Source organism: Pelodiscus sinensis, chromosome 1 (genome assembly GCF_052426305.1).
Source record: "Pelodiscus sinensis isolate ZL-2025 chromosome 1, ASM5242630v1, whole genome shotgun sequence".
Lineage (NCBI taxonomy): Eukaryota > Metazoa > Chordata > Testudines > Trionychidae > Pelodiscus > Pelodiscus sinensis.
In genome coordinates this window covers 17,659,971-17,677,591 of record NC_143052.1, presented here as the reverse complement: position 1 = coordinate 17,677,591, position 17,621 = coordinate 17,659,971, and the positions used below count along the sequence as shown (strand labels likewise).

At 43.4% G+C, this 17,621-nt stretch overlaps 1 long non-coding RNA gene across 1 annotated transcript; it reads right to left on the bottom strand.

The window, feature by feature from the left end:
- Positions 1-8,888: 8,888 nt before the first annotated feature.
- Positions 8,889-16,843, bottom strand: LOC112544805 (uncharacterized). Its single transcript, XR_016349616.1, has 4 exons — positions 14,504-16,843; positions 13,707-13,868; positions 11,309-11,545; positions 8,889-10,747 (listed from the first exon to the last, which is right to left on the bottom strand). It is a non-coding gene; the product is annotated as an uncharacterized LOC112544805 (long non-coding RNA).
- Positions 16,844-17,621: the final 778 nt, after the last annotated feature.

Here is a 17,621-nt window from a genome sequence, read left to right as displayed (position 1 = left end):
GGCTTGTACAGCTAGTCAGTCTGACTGGACATGAATGAATAATTGATATTTGTTTCTGTGGGTGAAGCAGCTATAAGCGACAAAGTACACAGGGATTTTGTCCTATTTTTCTGTTGCTTGCAAGAAAACCAAACTTGATATTCAAAGATAAATTTGGTATTTTAGATGGTTTCTTCCATGACTACTTGGAAACCATCCTTTTGATTTCTGGTTGGGTACCAGTATTTACTATTTTATTTTATGTCAAAGCTGCATACACCATTAGGTTAAAAAAAATTGCAAAAGAGTGGGGAAAGGCCACATAGAAAAACTCCAGAGACTTGAAATGGGGAGAATTTTCAAAGTGGTTCCAGGGGTAGAGGCCATATTACATGGCATTCAATATGTATCATTGAGTGACGTCAATCTACTTAGTTGTAGTTATGAAGTCTTAAAGGGGGGATACAAAAGTAGTTCTGGAGGATGTTACATATCATTTGATTTGTCCCATCAAATTTTGAATGAGCATGTGGTGTATTTAGCATCTTTCATGTATGCAATAAAAAAAAGTTTGTTACAACTATCATTGTGGTTGAAATTGTGACTTCCAGGGCTTATTTTTTTAAGACTTGAGCTTTCTCCCCTGTCTGGGCACAAGGCAAGTCCTATTAACTGAGACCAGCTCCAAAAATCCAATAGGAGTGCTGTTCTTCTGTCCCTTATGGCATGCCATGTGAATCTCTCTGACAATCATTGTATGACACTTGACAGCTTTGGATCTGGTACTCTCATTGTAGAGGCAATCTAACAAAATTCTGCATGTCTCAGGATGTGTTCAAGTTGCTGCAGATGAATTTGCATCCAAGTTAAACAGAAGGGATCATATTCATAAGATTAGAACCTGCCCAGAGGAATAGATTCTTCACAATCTCCTGCCCAGAAGTGTAGAGATTTAGTTTGAAGGTTGCCTGCAATGGAAAAAATAAAACAGGATTTTTATACTTGACATTGCATCTTTATGTGTAAAGAACCTCTGAAAGGATATTTGCTGTTTTTTAAAGTTTTTTTTTCTGTTGAGATGATATTGGAAGTTACGATCTAATATTTTTCCTGGAAGACTCTGTGGATGGTTGCAAAACTTATAGCATTATGACATCAAAAGCACTGTGAAGTGAAAGAGGAAGTGATTTTTAAATAGAGTACAGGCAATCCCCGGGTTACGTACAAGATAGGGACTGTAGGTTTGTTCTTAAGTTGAATTTGTATGTAAGTCGGAACTGGTACATATTGTAGGGGAAACTCTAGCCAAACATTTCTCCAGAGCTCAGTTTTATTCTCCCACACCTCACTTCCCTCTGTCCTTTATTCTCAAGCTGAGGTGTCTGCTGAGAGAAGTCACTCCGCGTCTCCCTGGTCTGCTGGAGGGGGTGCTAGCTTCGCGTCTCCCTGGTCTGCTGGGGGAAAGCAGCTAGTGCGGGATTGCCTCACCCCGTTTGTAAGTAGGGATCCGATGTAAGTCGGATCCATGTAACCCGGGGACTGCCTGTACATGAATCTATAGGGCACAGTTCACCATTCCTGGCCAATGGAAGCTGTGGGAAGTAGCAACCAGCCCACACCACTTTCCACAGTTTTCATTGGCTGGGAACACAGAACTGCAGATATTGGGAGCTTGGTGAGGGCATACCTGCTGGCAGTCAATATAAACAGTGCCTTGCAACCTAGGAGCAGATTACTCTGGTGGGGTGCAGTGTGTAGGTTGCTGACATATGCTCTGTCATTACCTGAATAATTGATGAAGATATTGAAGCGAACCAAACCCAGAACAGATTGCTGTGGGACCACTCTCATTATGGCCTTCCAATATGGCTGTGAACCACCCATATCTACTCTCATGGAATGGTTGTCCAACTAGTTTTGCATCCACTATTAGTAGCTTCATTTAGGTTGCATTTCTCTTGTATGTTTAGGTTATGCAAGACGGTATCAAAATCTTTACTAAAGTCAGGCCCGCCAACAGGGAAGCAATTCAAAGGGGCCTGGGGCCCAACAATTCAAAGGGCACTGGGGTTCCCAGCCACCACTCTTGCTATTGTGGCAGCTGAAGCCCCAAGCCCTTTTAATCGTTGCCTCGATACCATACCGCATACTGTGGGCATCACTGAGGGCGGGGGTTGGGCATGCGCCTGGTGGCATGGAGGGCTGGCACCCTCGCCTTGCCCCTTCTGCCTGAGGCCTCGCACCTTCTGGGAGCACAGAACTGCCTTCCCACCTTGTTCAGAGGCCCACAAATTCTGCCAGCAACCCTGACTAAAGTCAGCATATACCATGTCTACTGCTCCACTCCTCCGTCCCCCATCCACAAGGCTTGTTATCCTGTCAAAGAAAGCTATCAAGCTGGTTTGACATGACTTGTTCTTGACAAATCCATGCTGACTATTTCTTATCGCCTTGTTATTGTTTATATGCTTGCAAATGAATTGCTTAATTGTTTGCTCCATTATGTTTCCAGGTTACAGGAGTTAAGATGATTTGTCTGTAATGCTGCAAGTTAAACTTCTTTCTTTTATTGATTGTTCTATATTTGCCCTTTTCCAGTCTTCTGGAATCTCTTTCGTCTCCCATGACTTTTCAAAGAAAATTGCTAATGGCTCAGATATCTCCTCCGTCAGCTCCTTGACTACCCTACAATGCATTTCAATAGGCCCTTGTGACTTGAAGACATCTAATTGGTCTAAGTAATTTTTAACTTGTTCTTTCTTTACCAGCTAATTAGCCCGTCATAAGACGGGATTTTCAGGTCTCTCCTCCACATCGGTCTTCTCTCCTGAGCCTCTGTCTCTCGCTCTGTCTGTCTGTCTCTCTCTTTCTCTTCTCCACTCCCTCCTGCCTCTCACTCGGGGGACCGCAGAGCTCAAACGGTTGCTTGGGCCATTTGGGCTCCCCACGGCTGCTTGGTTGAGCGTCACAGAAGTCAGCCGAGCGCCACTGCAGGAGGCGAAGGGGGGCGGAGCAGTGATGTTCACAGCCAGGGGCGGGACCTGGAGCCTCTGTCACGCCGCACGTCACAGCCCCGCCCCGCCCCCCTTTGCCTCCCACTGTGGTGCTCGGCTGACTTTTGTGACGCTCAGCCAGGCCACCGCAGGGGAGCAAGCAGAGCAAGCGGCCATTTGGGCTCCCCCACAGCGGCCCGTTTGAGAGGTGCAGAAGTCAGCCGAGCACCACAGTGGGAGGCAAAGGGGGGTGGGGCAGTGCCGTACATGGCCAGGCCCCACCCACTGGCAATGTATGTCACCACACCGCCCCCTTCCCTTCCCGCCGTGGTTTTCGGCTGACTTCTGCACCGCTCAGCTGGGCTGCCGCCGGGGAGCAAGTGGCACGGGGGTGCTGCATAGGGACTGCAGTGCCCAAACGGCCGCTTGTGCTGCTTGCTCCCCCGTGGTGGCCCGGCTGAGCGGCGCAGAAGTCAGCCAAGCGTCACGGTGGGAGTGCCGCCCAGAGGGAACAGCCAGCGTTTCAGCGTTACAGAGTCACAGACATTGGGCTACTATATATATGATTTTATGCTCTGGTCCTACACTGTTTTCACTGGCATTCCCTGTGTTGGATGTCCAATCACAACCAACCTTCTTGATAAAAACTGAAACAAAGATGTCATTAAGCACCTCAGCTATTTTCACATTTTCTATTATTGCCTTCCCCTATTCAGTAGTGGGCCTGCTCTGTCCTTGGTCTTCCTCTTGCTTCTAATGTATTTGTGGAATGTTTTCTTGTTACTCTTTATGTTTCTAGCTCGTTTGAGCTCATTTTCTAGTTTGGCCTTCCTAATTTTGTCCCTACATGCTTGTGCTATTTTTTTGTATTTATTCTTTGTAATTTGATCCAGTTTCTAGTTTTGTAGGACTCTTTTTTATTTTATTATTATTATTATTATTATTTTTAGATCATTGAAGATTTCTTGGTTAAGCCAGGATGGTTTCTTGCCATTCTTCCTATCTTTCCTACACATTGCATATAAAAAGAGTGGGAAATTGTTCATCAACTTTTTGAATTTTTTTTAAATGTTGGCCAGTCTATAAGCTGGTCCAATAAACACACAGACAGGCAGCTACACTTCTGAAAAAAAATTGAAATATTGTTAACATTTTTAAAATATCTTTTATTAATTAGTAAACTGATTACCAGTAGGGTTGCCAGGTATCCGGTATTTTCGCCTCCTGTCTGGTAAAAAAAATCAGAAAATACGGGACACCTAAAATGTCCGGTATTTTCTGATTTTTTCCTGGCCAGGAGGAGAAAATCCCAGGTGCTTACCTGGTTCCTCAGGGGAACTGTGTGACCAGGAGCAGGGACGGAGATGGCCGCCGGCAGCTTGTTAGGGCCAAAAAGCCTCACAAGTGTTTCTTAAAGGGGCCACGCTGTTTTTTTAAATTTTTTAATTTTGCTTAACAACTCTTGGGGGTCCTTTTTTTATCAGCTTTGGTCTCCCCCTTTTTTCTCAACAGAATTTATTCCCTGGTGTGGGTTTTTGGGGGGAGAGGGTCAGTATTTTTGATTAAATCATCTGACAACCCTAATTACCAGGGCTAAGGCCTGATTCAAAGTTCACTGAAGTCAACACGAGTTTTTCCATTGCTGCAATATGTTTTAGATCAGAGCCCAGGAAAGTAACTATATGCAGCAAAGTCTGGAATTGTAAAGACCCCACTATACCAAAAAATATATATTTTTGCTGGAATTAATATTATTGATAGATGAGTAAATCCCATCTATTGTCAAATATGTGTCAGTATCTTGTGTCAGAATGGCTGTAACAGTAATCAGTAGAGTCATTAGACCTTTGAACTCTGAGCCCAGTCAGGTGATCTTGGCCAGGATACTGTGTTCAGTTGTGTTTTCCCAGCACTCCAGTATGTCACACTGTTATCATGTTGGCTTTGAGCATATGCTGCCATTAGCTGCCAGTGCTGCTTGGCAGAAGATCAGACTCACATTATTCTGCTCAAAGAAGTGGCAATGTATCACAACAGTCTACACTGCCACAGCAGAATGTTTCCTACACCAGACACACAAGAGGCAGCACTGCTCCCCCGGCTGCACTGGCTCTCTTCAATCAAGCCAAAATTTAATCCAAAGGCAATACAGAAATATTTCTATGCCCTTGTGTGATGGATTTGGAGTTGACAGTCACTGCTTATGAATGCTACATCTAATATATATCTGTCTGCACATTGTAAATGTGTTTACTGACTACAGTTGTTGAGTTAATTCAGTATAGCACTGTAAGGGAATATGCCCTTATGTAACCTCCCTTTTCCTCCCCGGGTTACTGGGGAGGAGGTCACACTCACAGGTGTGCCTGGGCGCCTGATGTTTTAACCCAAAAGAGATCCTGAGCACCCCAGTAGTGATGGTGTTTAGTTGGGGAAAGCCCTATCCACTCCCTTGCTGGTAATGAATGTAAAATGGCGGTGCCTCCACCTGGCTGGCCTTGTACACACTCACTGATGTGCCTTGAAAGCCTCCAGGAACATACTCATTCCAACATAAATCTGGATCTAATTCCAGAACAACTACAACTCATATACATCTAATAGAATACTTTAAAATAAACAATCTTTACTTAACTTAAATAAACAGGGATAAACAGATTTAGCAATGAATAGCATTAACAAAACACATAACAATAATTGAAGCTTACACAGCTAACATTTGTACTACCAGGGTACGTCTAGACTACAGGCTTCTGTCGACAGAAGTTTTGTCAACAGATACTGTCAACAAAACTTCTGTCGACAAAGAGCGTCTAGACTACATTGAGTTCTGTTGACAAAGCAAGCTGCTTTGTCGACATGGTAGTGTGGACGCAAAGGACAGTTTACATGCAATAACACCTTCTGTCGACAGAACTCTGTCGACAGAAGGTGTTATGCCTCGTAAAATGAGGTTTACCAGCATCAACAAAACTGCTGAGTTCTGTCGACGTTATGTCGACAGAACTCAGCGGTAGTGTGGACGCAGGTATAGTTTTGTTGACAAAAGTCCACTTTTGTCGACAAAACTCTGTAGTCTAGACACACCCCCAGTGACCCCACCCCAGAGTGTGCACGCCCCTGGACTGATAGTCCCAGACTTTTGCTTGCGTTGGCGCGCTGATGTTGCAGCTGTAGTGGAGATTGGGTCCAGGCTAGACAGCACCTCTGTCCCAGGTAGCACTTTCCCAACAAGGCCCAAAACTTACTGCCTCATGCTGTGCCTATCGGAAGCAGCCTGCTAAATCCCAGTTCCAACAAGAACTCTTGTGCAAAACAGTTATTGCTCAAGAAGACTGCAGTGTAGATGTAGCCCTATTGTTTTAAAAAGACAGTTCTTGAAGCAAGAGGTAGACAGGTTTTGTTGTGGCCTCTCAGGAAGGAAAGAAAGCTGAAGAGAATGGAAACTGAGGCTTAGAGTCCAGAACTCTCTGTAGTTTCTGAAGAAGTGGGTCTGCCTAGGTTATCTACATTAGTAGGACATGTCAAATTAGATCAGCCTCTAGGACTTCGGTTGTGTTAATTCTTTTTCTCTGAAATACTTTGTTCCTCTGCAAACAATATGCTAGTTTTAAAAAGATGTGTTTGTTGGTCATGGCAATCCATGAAAATGGCGATTGGGGCTTTTTTGCGGAAAAGCGTGTCTAGATTGGCTGGGACGCTTTTCTGCAAAAAGTGCTTTTGCGGAAAAGCGTCCGTGCCAATTTAGACGCTCTGTTCCAAAAATGCTTTTAACGGAAAACTTTTCTGTTAAAAGCATTTCCGGAAAATCATGCCAGTCTAGACGCAGCCAAGGGCTATTAGAAGAGCCAACTATGGAGCTATAGTTAAATCACCTTAAATCACCATTTTAACAGTCAGACACAGTAGTTTTTTCTGATGCCGTTATGAAGTAGTGTGTCTCATGTGTATGGAGATTAAATGTCATAGATTATTGCCTTCTGCTGTGAATTCTCTGATAGCCAAAATAATGTGCCTCATGCAAATGTGACTTAAATATGGGTTGTTTTTGCCTTCCATTCTGAATTTGGTAATTTTAGGTGTAATCTAATAAAAATACTCTATGTTTTCAAAAATAGAACTTCACTGAGTGCAAATACATGGGCAACAAATGTAAGTAAAAATGGAAGAACAGTGAAAGTAAATAGTAAACATTTATATTTATGTATATATGTCAAACTTACTGCAGTGTAGTAAGTTTTGTTTGATCCTGTGATTGTACAAATATAACAGACTGGTCAACCTTGCTCTTTAACATTGGCAGTAGCTTTGCCCCCTTCACCTCATAGATACTATGTAGTGCTATAATAATGCAGCTATAATAATGATGAGGATGTTTGCCTTCCTGAGACCAGGGAGGAAACTGCTCTAGCAACCCTTCAAACTTCCAAAAGCAAATTGAACAGCAATTCAGCCTCTGCTGAGCTGGGAGTGGCAGCCGGTGCTCTTGAGGTGGCCAGTACAGCTTCATGAGTCAGGAGAGATAGGAGTAGACTAGATTTCCCAAAAATATCACTAATTAAATTGCAACATTGTCAATTATAATGCAAGAGTCAGAGAAGAATGTTCCTGCATGCAACTGTTTCTGAAAGCTGTGAGCATTATGCACCTTCCTACATTGATATTAATGAAGTATTCCCCATAACCCACTAGTGCAGTAATATCAGGTACCTGCAGCCCAGAGGTACGTCTAGACTACAGGCTTTTGTCGACAGAAGTTTTGTCGACAGATACTGTCAACAAAGCTCCTGTCGACAAAGAGCGTCTAGACTACGTCCAGTTCTGTCGACAAATGAAGCCGTTTTGTCGACATGACAGTGTAGACACAAAGGACAGTGTAAATGCAATAACACCTTCTGTCAACAGAACATTGTCGACAAAAGGCGTTATTCCTAGTAGAATGAGGTTTACAGCCATCGACAAAACTGCTGAGTTCTGCTGACGTTATGTCGACAGAACTCAGTAGCAGTGTAGACGCAGGTATAGTTTTGTCAACAAAAGTCCACTTTTGTCAACAAAACCCTGTAGTCTAGATACACCCCAGATGTGATACAACAAGACTTCCTGTGTGGCCCACCAGCTCACCTTAAAACCATGTTTATCGTTAAATTCATGAACAGTGATGTGCTGTCTATCCCTTGCCTATTATTTCCTTAGGCTGAGTCTACACTGCAGCACTATTTCAGGATACAAAGGTATCCTGAAATAGCTATTCCGTGTCCTTTGAGTGCACCGGTTATTTTGAAATATAAATGATATTTCAGCCATCAAGTAACAGTCCCAAGCAGGTCTCTGCAACTGAACCTGTCACAGTTGGTTTCAGAGTTGGACAGCTGGAAAACTACAGCTGTTGGTTGGGAGACACGAGGTGCCAGATCTATGAACCACAAAGCCTGGAGGTGCTAGGGCCCATCCTCAGGAAGCTCTGGCACCAGTCCAGAACTGCTTCCTGAATCTTAATCTCTCATGATAGCATCACTACAACAGAACTAGGTCACCACCTATTTTTCCATTAGTGATAGAAATGGAGCCAAAAATTGAATGCAATTGAAAGAAAATGTTGTAAATTCAGTTGCAAAAACTGAGTTTTAACCCAAACTATATAGCAGATTGGGGTTTTTCTATGACACTTCATTTAAACACAAAGCCTTTGTGTTGAGTGTGCCAAACCGTTGCATACATCTGTAAGGTCATAAACATGAAGTGCCACAATGAGTCAAAGCACGGTAATGGTAACTTGAATGTGACCTATGGTTCTGGCAGTATTTCAAGACCTGACAAAATTGAAAATCTGAAGTCTTAGTATCACATTTCAAATATCATTTGCATCACATCAGTGATTGTACGGGGGGGGGGGGGAAGCAACAGCTGCTTCTCTTTGGATAATGTTGTTGGTACTATCTAAAAAGCCTTTCCTGTATGCTAGATTTGGGAAGGAGTCCATGTTGGAAATGCTGGAAGAGTTTTTTAACAGAGATAAAAACAGAGACATTGGGAACTGTGTGGAGCAAGTTTCCCCGTCACATTCCATAGCAGTGCAAAGATTGGAGGTAATTTCTGAGGATTGTTTGTCACCATTGCTTTCCAGTTTTAAAAAAATATCAAATATGTGTCTCTTACAGGGGCTGTATCACGCAATTTAAATGACACGGCACAAGTATTGCTGTTTGTTTTATGATGATGGTGACATTTTCAAGGATGAATTTTTGGGCTTAATACCATTTAAATCTATACCACAGGAGAGATTATGAAGTCCCTCCATGACAGGGAAAGAGAAGGGCTTTGCTTCACATTTGGCAGTGATACCCTCTTCATTAAATACACTTCACTGCTTCACCAGAATGTCCTGTGAAGTAATTTGTCTGGGGACTTTTAAAAAAACAACCAATGGATATTGAGATTAGTTAACGACCTATGCTCAGATTCTAGCTTGCAGTGTCATCTTTTTAAAGCTTTTACAAGACTTTTCAGGCATATACAATGTACCAGCACAACGTTCACTCATTAAGTAGAGGGCACGTGATAGAGAGGTTTTATGTGCTTCATAAAGAAAGAAAAGTTCTTTTGAACCACAAGACCAATAAGGGTTGTGAGTTTCTGGAATTTATGAATGGTGTCACCTCTAGGTCACAGGACACTTCTGTTTGATATTAGTGCTCAAGGCATGCAAGAACTGTTTGAAAGTGTGTACTTTAGAGGAATTATGAAATCCTTCAGACAGCATGAAAGATGTTGCACTCTCCCATACTGTGTGTAGTTGCTACAGTGAGATCTTGATGAAAACAGTACAAGAATTTCTAACCGATGTGATCCATTTTTTTCAAAGTACAATTTGCGAATTTTAAAATTCCAAAGGAGTTGCTTTTATGTGTTTGTGATCCATTTGTTGCCTCTGCCAACAGATCTTACTTTTCTGAAGCAAAGAACGTTCTTGATTCATTTGATGAAGGTGCCTTTGAATTATAAATTCTAAGGCTCCTGAGCTCAGATGTCTTGAAAGCAAAATTCAAACAAGTGAGACTTTAGGATTTCTGACCTCAATATACTGCCCTGTTTCAGAATAGCCAGCATATAGCAATCTATCTTGTAATGATGCTCAGGTCAACATACCTTTGCAAATCTGGGTTTTCTACAATCAACGTTATAAAAAATATCTCCACGATCACTTGATAGATGAGCATCTTCACCAGTGCCTTAGTCTGAATTCCTCCAAATCACGTTTCACAAAGCTTGCCAGAGATCATCAATGTTAACTTCCCTCATTACAGATTGCCACAATCACAGACAATAATGGTGATCTATAAACTTTGTAAAAAGATAGAAACACTAATATTTATGTTGCAGTCAAGGTCTTTATTTATTAGCAACTGAAGGGTTTTGTATTGTTTTTGATTTTGTCAGCCTTCTATGTAAATAAACCCGCCTCCTGTCATAAAATTCTGAAATCAGCCTACAGGTAGGTCTAGTTGAGTGTCACTGCACTAGTGCTTGTATAAACATGGAAAGTATCTCTTTCTGTTGAGGCATTCACTGGCAACATGGGCTGGTGCCAGAACAAGAAATCCTTCTGTCAGATGGAGCCAGCAGCAGCCACGATCAGGTTCAATATCTAGGGGTACCTCTCCATCCATCCGACACAGAACAGGCTTCAATCTCCACCCAGTAATCTGGGAAATTCACACACCACCCCTGGGCATCTCTGGGAGGCAATGCTTCCCCACTCGCAGGCACAGCGTCTGAGTGTAAAAAAGAAACTTTAAATAGAACAGAGGGACATAATGTGGCATTAACTTGGGAAAACACCACAGAGTTCATAAACAAAATCCACGAGTAACAGTCCCACCCCAAGTAGGTTGAACAGTGTCCTTCTCCTCTCAGGGCATTAATTCCAGCAATCTTAATACCCACTTTGCATCTTTAAACATTCACTGCACCCCACACAGGATACGGCTAGACTGCAGGCAGTTTTCGGGATACCAGAAGTATCCCAAAAAAGCTCCATCGTGTCCGGAGAATGAATTTGCTCTTCCTTTTTTTTTGGGGGGGGGGGGAGTGGAAGAGCAAATGTGCACTTCTGGAAGCCCCTGTATTCCTTGTTCTACAAGGAAGAAGGGGGCTTTTGAAAGAGGTGGGGTTTCCAACATTTGGCCCAGTCTAGATGAGCCAAATGTTGGAAAAGCCTCTTCCAACAAAAGAATCTGAAAAAGATACACAAAATGCAGAGCACACCCAGAGGCACATCCATAGAGTTCACCTCCCATCCTCAGAGAGGGAAGGGAAAGAGGCATCTTACTCACTCCGCTGGTCACTTGCCATCCCCCTGCTCATTTTTCTCTGCTGCCTCCCTATTGGCCATTCATCAGACTTCTCTGGTGCTGCTCTGCTGGCCACTCATTGCATCTCTCCATTGTTGCCCTGTTGGCTGCTTATCACGTCTCTCTGCCACCACCTTGTAGGCTCTCTATCACCATCTGCTGCCATCCACTTCTTGGCTCTGACTTATGCCCATCAGTCTCAAATGATTTCAACTCTTACTAAGTAGGTAAAAGAAACACAAATCCAACATAGTTAACATGATAAAAGAGGCACCTAATGATACCTATATATCTCTGCTCTGTCCTGACCAGAATAGCCTTCCCTCACCCCTTACCTCTCATAGACTCTGAAAGTTGAGCCCTTACATTAGAAAGATTCTTTCTACTAACTTTCATCTGGAGCAATTTAGCACAGTTCTACTTTTCTGTATTCCCACAAAATTACAAACATAGATACCCATATTTTAGCTACCCCTGTATTTAATACAAACATAGCAGGTACTGAGTCACAAATTAAGTTGACTAAAATGAGCAAAATACAACTCTAACTGCTGGATAACTCACAAGCGGAAAGCAAACTGTAATTACGTAAAAGTGGCGAGGAGTCCTGTGGCACCTTAGGGTATGTCTACACTACCACCCTAGTTCGAACTAGGGTGGTAATGTAGGCAACCGGAGTTGCAAATGAAGCCAGGGATTTGAATTTCCCGGGCTTCATTTGCATAAAGCCGGGCGCCGCCATTTTTAAATGTCCGCTAGTGCGGGCTCCGTGCCGTGCGGCTACACGCAGCACGGAATCCGCACTAGCGGACATTTAAAAATGGCGGCGCCCGGCTTTATGCAAATGAAGCCCGGGAAATTCAAATCCCGGGCTTCATTTGCAACTCCGGTTGCCTACATTACCACCCTAGTTCGAACTAGGGTGGTAGTGTAGACATACCCTTATAGACTAACTGAAGTATAGGAGCATAAGCTTTCGTGGGCAAAGACCCACTTCATCAGATGTATGTAGTGGAAATTTCCACTACATGCATCTGACGAAGTGGGTCTTTGCCCACGAAAGCTTATGCTCCTACACTTCAGTTAGTCTATAAGGTGCCACAGGACTCCTCGCCGCTTTTGCAGATTCAGACTAACACGGCTACCCCTCTGATACTTGTAATTATGTAGACACACCTAATGTCTCTCCACACTTCCAGCTAGCTGTAAGAACCACATTCCTTCAGATCCTGCTTACATACTTGCTTTTCATCACTCCATTGCAGTTTGGGAATCCCATTGCTGCAAAGCTATCCACCATTTCCTGAACATTACTGAACTCCCAGTCCTGTGTAGCAGGAGATTCTTAATGGCGTTACATATTTTACAGTCCCCACTGTGACCTTTCCTGCTCCAAATTGATTGTCCATTGGTTAACAGCAATTTAACATTCCAATCTTCTCCATTATCACCGCCATTCTCATTTTGCTGTCTCTGTTCAGGAGGTTTGGGATGAAACTGTGAGTCAGGAATATAGTCTTTCCCATCCATAATTCTGCAGCCATAGATCATCATCCCAAATCCACATTACAGAGTGATCCTATCTCAGACATAGCAATTCACAATATGGAACTGCTCCATTAATGTCTGCAACAAACTGGCTTTTTCCCTCACATCTTCTTCCTTATATTCCTGAGTGTAACAGTGCCCATTCAAGTTCTGCAAATTCAAAAGATTATCAACTCTCTGGATTAGCAACTCCTAGGAGAACTAGCTGAGCTGTACACGGTTCATGCTTCTTCCAGAGACATGGTGGAGTTTGAAAAGCAGCACATGGGACTATGGGAGTTTTTAAAAAGTCACAACAATTATGGAATGGGAAAAAGCATTATGGGATGGAGAAAGTGGTATGGTGTGAACTTGATCCCCATGCCCTAAAAAATCCTGGGAAAATCACTGGTCTCCCACAAAACCCCTGGGGAAATGACCCCAAAATTCACTGAGCCAGACAGCAGTGTGAGAGAGACTGCCCTGCCGCACCACATTTTACAACATTACAACCACTTGTACAGTGTGCACAGCACCAACACAGACATCCAGGGATGCACATGCCCAAGCAATATAAAAAAGACAGTAGCAGTACACCAATGTAACTATAGTGTAGACATGTACAAATGAGCATTGACGAGGTTGTAACACTAAGAAATAAAAAAACAAATCTATTCAGAAAAGCACCCTGGAATAGGTTTTGCAGAACAAGTTTCAAGTTCAGAGTGAAAATGTTTCCAACTCAAGCATGAGGGGAAAAAAATAAAGGAAAAGCAGTCAGTGATAACAATAGCAGCGTTAGTAGTGAGTGAGTGTCACTGGATTTGAACAATACATAATGCGGCAACATTACCTGCCTCAACAGCATCATTTCTGCCACAGGCAATGAATCACTTCACAAAGTCTTGTACTTGAAGGAGGGATTTTTTGAGAGCTTTCACAATGATACTAATGTAGAAGAGCTTGCAACCTCCTTGTTAGCTGCTTGTCTGAGCTTGTCTTCCTCAATTAGTCTCTGCCATTAGAAGAAGGATCATTTGGTGGAGCATAAGACAAAAACTTAGAACAATCTAATAAATGTACTTCAAAATTCACACCAAACAAGCATTTTAATCCAGTGTTATAGATTTGGTGTATGGATAAAGTTATTATTCCACAATGCTACATATTAAATTACAATAGTTACAGCCATTACTAAGATGGGCCAGTCAAACATTTTCTGCGGGAATTTTTTTTTTTTTTACAGAAAATTGGGTTTTCAACTAAATGAAAATTCCCATTAAAAGTGTTCAGGGACTGTGAGAGAGAGATGACAGAAGAGGACGGAGTTGCTGCCTTTGGTTGGCTTGGGAATTTTTTGGGGGGGGGATTGGACTTTTGGAAATGTTTATTAACACTTTTGAGCAAAATTGGAAGTTTTAGAGTTTTTGACAAAATGTCAGTTTATTCCATGAAAGTTTTGAAAAAAACTAAAGAGATTTTTTTCTGTTTTTGTTAAAAAGCCCACATACTTACCAGTTCTCCTTATCAATAATAAGTCATTCTCATGGTCCACTTTCCATTTGTGGATAAATATCATTAGCCTCCTCATTTTGAAGAGGGGAAACTGAAGTATAGACACAAGTTAATAAAACATAATGAATCTTTTACCATGAGCATATCCAATGACTTATGACTGTGGAGAAGTAAGGAGTAAATTCAGAAGACCCATCAAAGGCAAGCAAGCTCCCGGGTTTCTCAACATCGCCATCCACAGCAGGAGTCACAGGAAAGAAAAAGAAACATGGGTATGATCAGGAATAGCTCACTCTAGGAGGTAGCTATATAGCCTGGCAATGCTGTCCCTAGGAATGGTTGATTCCATCACTGACAAAAACCAAGAAACCCAATGAACCAACTGAAACCCAAACTTGGCAGCTAGATATCCACTGAGACCCATGTAAAATTAATAAAATAAATTCATGAGATGAGAAATCCTCACAGCAAGCAGCCATGAGAACTCCAGCTACCTCTCATGTGGCCTCAGCTTAAAAAAATCTCCCAGCCTTAAAAAGGCTTTGATAGAAACCAGATAATACCTCAACACTGAGGCACACGGGGTCTAACAAAAAGGTTCCTAAGCAAAACCCTATCCCCCTGCCCATTGACAATGACTTTAACAGCATATATTAAGAGAAGCATTACAGGGTCAAAACCAACCCGCACAACAATTCCCTCTACACCCACCTCCTCAATGAGGCTAAGCATGGCAACCAGTTCACAACAGTCTTTCTCATAAAGGAGGCACACCTATAAGTGCTGACTTCATGAGTGCTCTAAGGCTAGGGCACCCCTGGGGAAAAATTGGTAGGTACTCAGCAGTGTTCCCTATAAGCTGTGCACTTGTGCAGCCACTCAGAAGAAATTCAAATGCCCCCACACTGATTAGCAGAGTGCCCACTGCTAGGTTTTTTTTTGTTATCGTTTCTACTGGTGGTGCATGTTCACACATAAAACATTATTCCACACATAGATGGAAAAAATAGATGGGTAGCAAAGATTAGAGGGAACATTGGTGCTCCTCACCCAATGGCACCCAAGTTCCCCCTCCCTCCCAATACCTCTCACCTACTGTGAACAGCTGTTTCACAGCATTCAGAATACTCCTGGAGGGAGAGGAAGAAGCAGGGATGGGATGCACTCGGGGAAGGAGAATGGGAAGAGATGGTGTGGAGGCAGGAGCTTGGGGATAGAGGTGGAATGGGGCATGGCTGGGATAGAACAGGGACATAGGAAAGAGGTGGAATGGGGTGGAGGTTTGAGGACAGCGGTTGAGTAGGAGCTGGGCCCAGGGTGGAGGGGGCTTGAGTATCCTCCAGCTAGAGGTGGAAGTCAGCACCTAAGGGCATACCTACCATTTTAAAACCCAGTCACCTTCCCCACAGCTAGAACACACTCTTCCAAAGAGGCAGTTTGGAGGCGAAATCTACATCCTATGGCCATGAGTTTAATCCTCAGAATCCACAACAAATGCAGGTCTCTATCCCCCAGAGATGGCCATACCAGCCCAGAGGGCAGACAAAAGCCCGCTAAAACAAAAGAAATCCTGAAATCAAAGTCACAGGTTCACGTCCACAATCCTCTGAGCGTGAAAAACAGAGACAGGGTTCTCCCAGGTCTCTAGTACCAGAGGAGTCCAAAATATAAGAGGAACAGTGCCTTGAAATAACTGTTCTCAAATTAGTGGACACAATATCTCAACTTAGAGCCCCAGGAAGCATTGGGGAGTAGTTGTTTTTAAATTGCAGCAGTGGAGTGTCCACACTACCGCTATATCAAAATAGCGATTTTGAGATAAGGTTTATTCCTCGTGAAAAGTTGTTGTTTCGAAACAACCAGCCGCTTATTTCAAAGCTTGGTAGTGTGGATGCTCTACTTGTTATTTCGAAATAAGGGGGATTATTTTGAAATAACTCCCTAGTATAATCATATCCTTTATAACATAATTAATTCTACTGTAATTTTAGCAACAATACATCACATGACCTATATTTCAGGTTCAGATATTAAACTACATTGTTTGCGTGCTAGACCATAATGCCATCATACTGAACTGTGGGGGTCCGGTCCCACCCCCTTCTCTTGCCTTTATCTTTTTAACACTCCCTAGCTGCTGATTGGCAGCTGCTCCCAAAGTTTGTTCCGCTGGATGTGCGGGGTGGGGGGTCTGGGCCCACCCTCACTCCCAGACCCCAACCCAGGGCCCTAAAGACAGAGTCTCCCGGACCTGTCTCACCAGAGGGGGTATGTCCCCTTAACCCACCGGTGCGCCGGCTCCTTGCCCTGTCCTGGGCTGCTTCCACCCCGCCTCCTTCGTGCCTCTTTTTATAACTGCCCGCTCCGCCTCCTGCTTCGCTCTCTCCAGCTCCCTTTCCTCCCTCCCCCCTTTCCTCCCTCCTCAGGGCTTTTTATCCCCCTCCCCTCGCCCTTCCTCCTGGGCGTCTGACGTCACTTCCCCCCCCCCCCGCCATCACTTCTGGCCGCCAGTACCCTGCGGCCCGGCGCCCCGCGTTGCTCGGCAACGGTTGCTGGCCCATCGCTCAGCTGACGCGCGGCGGCGCTACACAGCCCGCACGTCAGCAACCCCCGTGGTGTTGCCCCTACTAGCGAGAGGGCAATCGCGGGGTCAGTACGGGGTGGGCCCGTTTTGGGGGGGTAGGTGGGCCTCACCCCGTCACATGAACAAAGAAGGGTTGTGGTATAGGGCTTTGACATTATTTTGTGCTGCCTCGCTGAATTTTCCTATCAAAAATATTTGACAGAGCAGTGTAGGGATTTGTGTGGTAAATTAAAACTTAAATTTCTAAGGAATAATAATACTTCTTTAATCTCCTGACAGGAGCAGGGTTATTTCTCATATTTCTTCTTGCATAGTTCAATAAAACATATCCTCTGGAGACAATATATTCCACTTAAAGCACTGAACCGAATTAATGTGTTAAAATATTGGAAGGACTTTTAATAATGGGGGATAACATAGGGGCATTTTTCACTCCTTTGACAAGTTAAGATAGAGAAACTTTCCTGTAGTAAGGTAAGTCTTTACTGGGCCTCATTTTGATAGGTGCTTACTGCTAAGCAGTTGCTCTGAACCTCACAGGACTGAACCCAAAGTCAGTTCATGTCTGAAAGCAGGAAAAGAGGGGACAGATTTCTTGAGTATATGTGCCATCTATATTTTCATGCCTTACTGACAAAATCCCATTGAGCTGCAACAGGCTCTTATCGT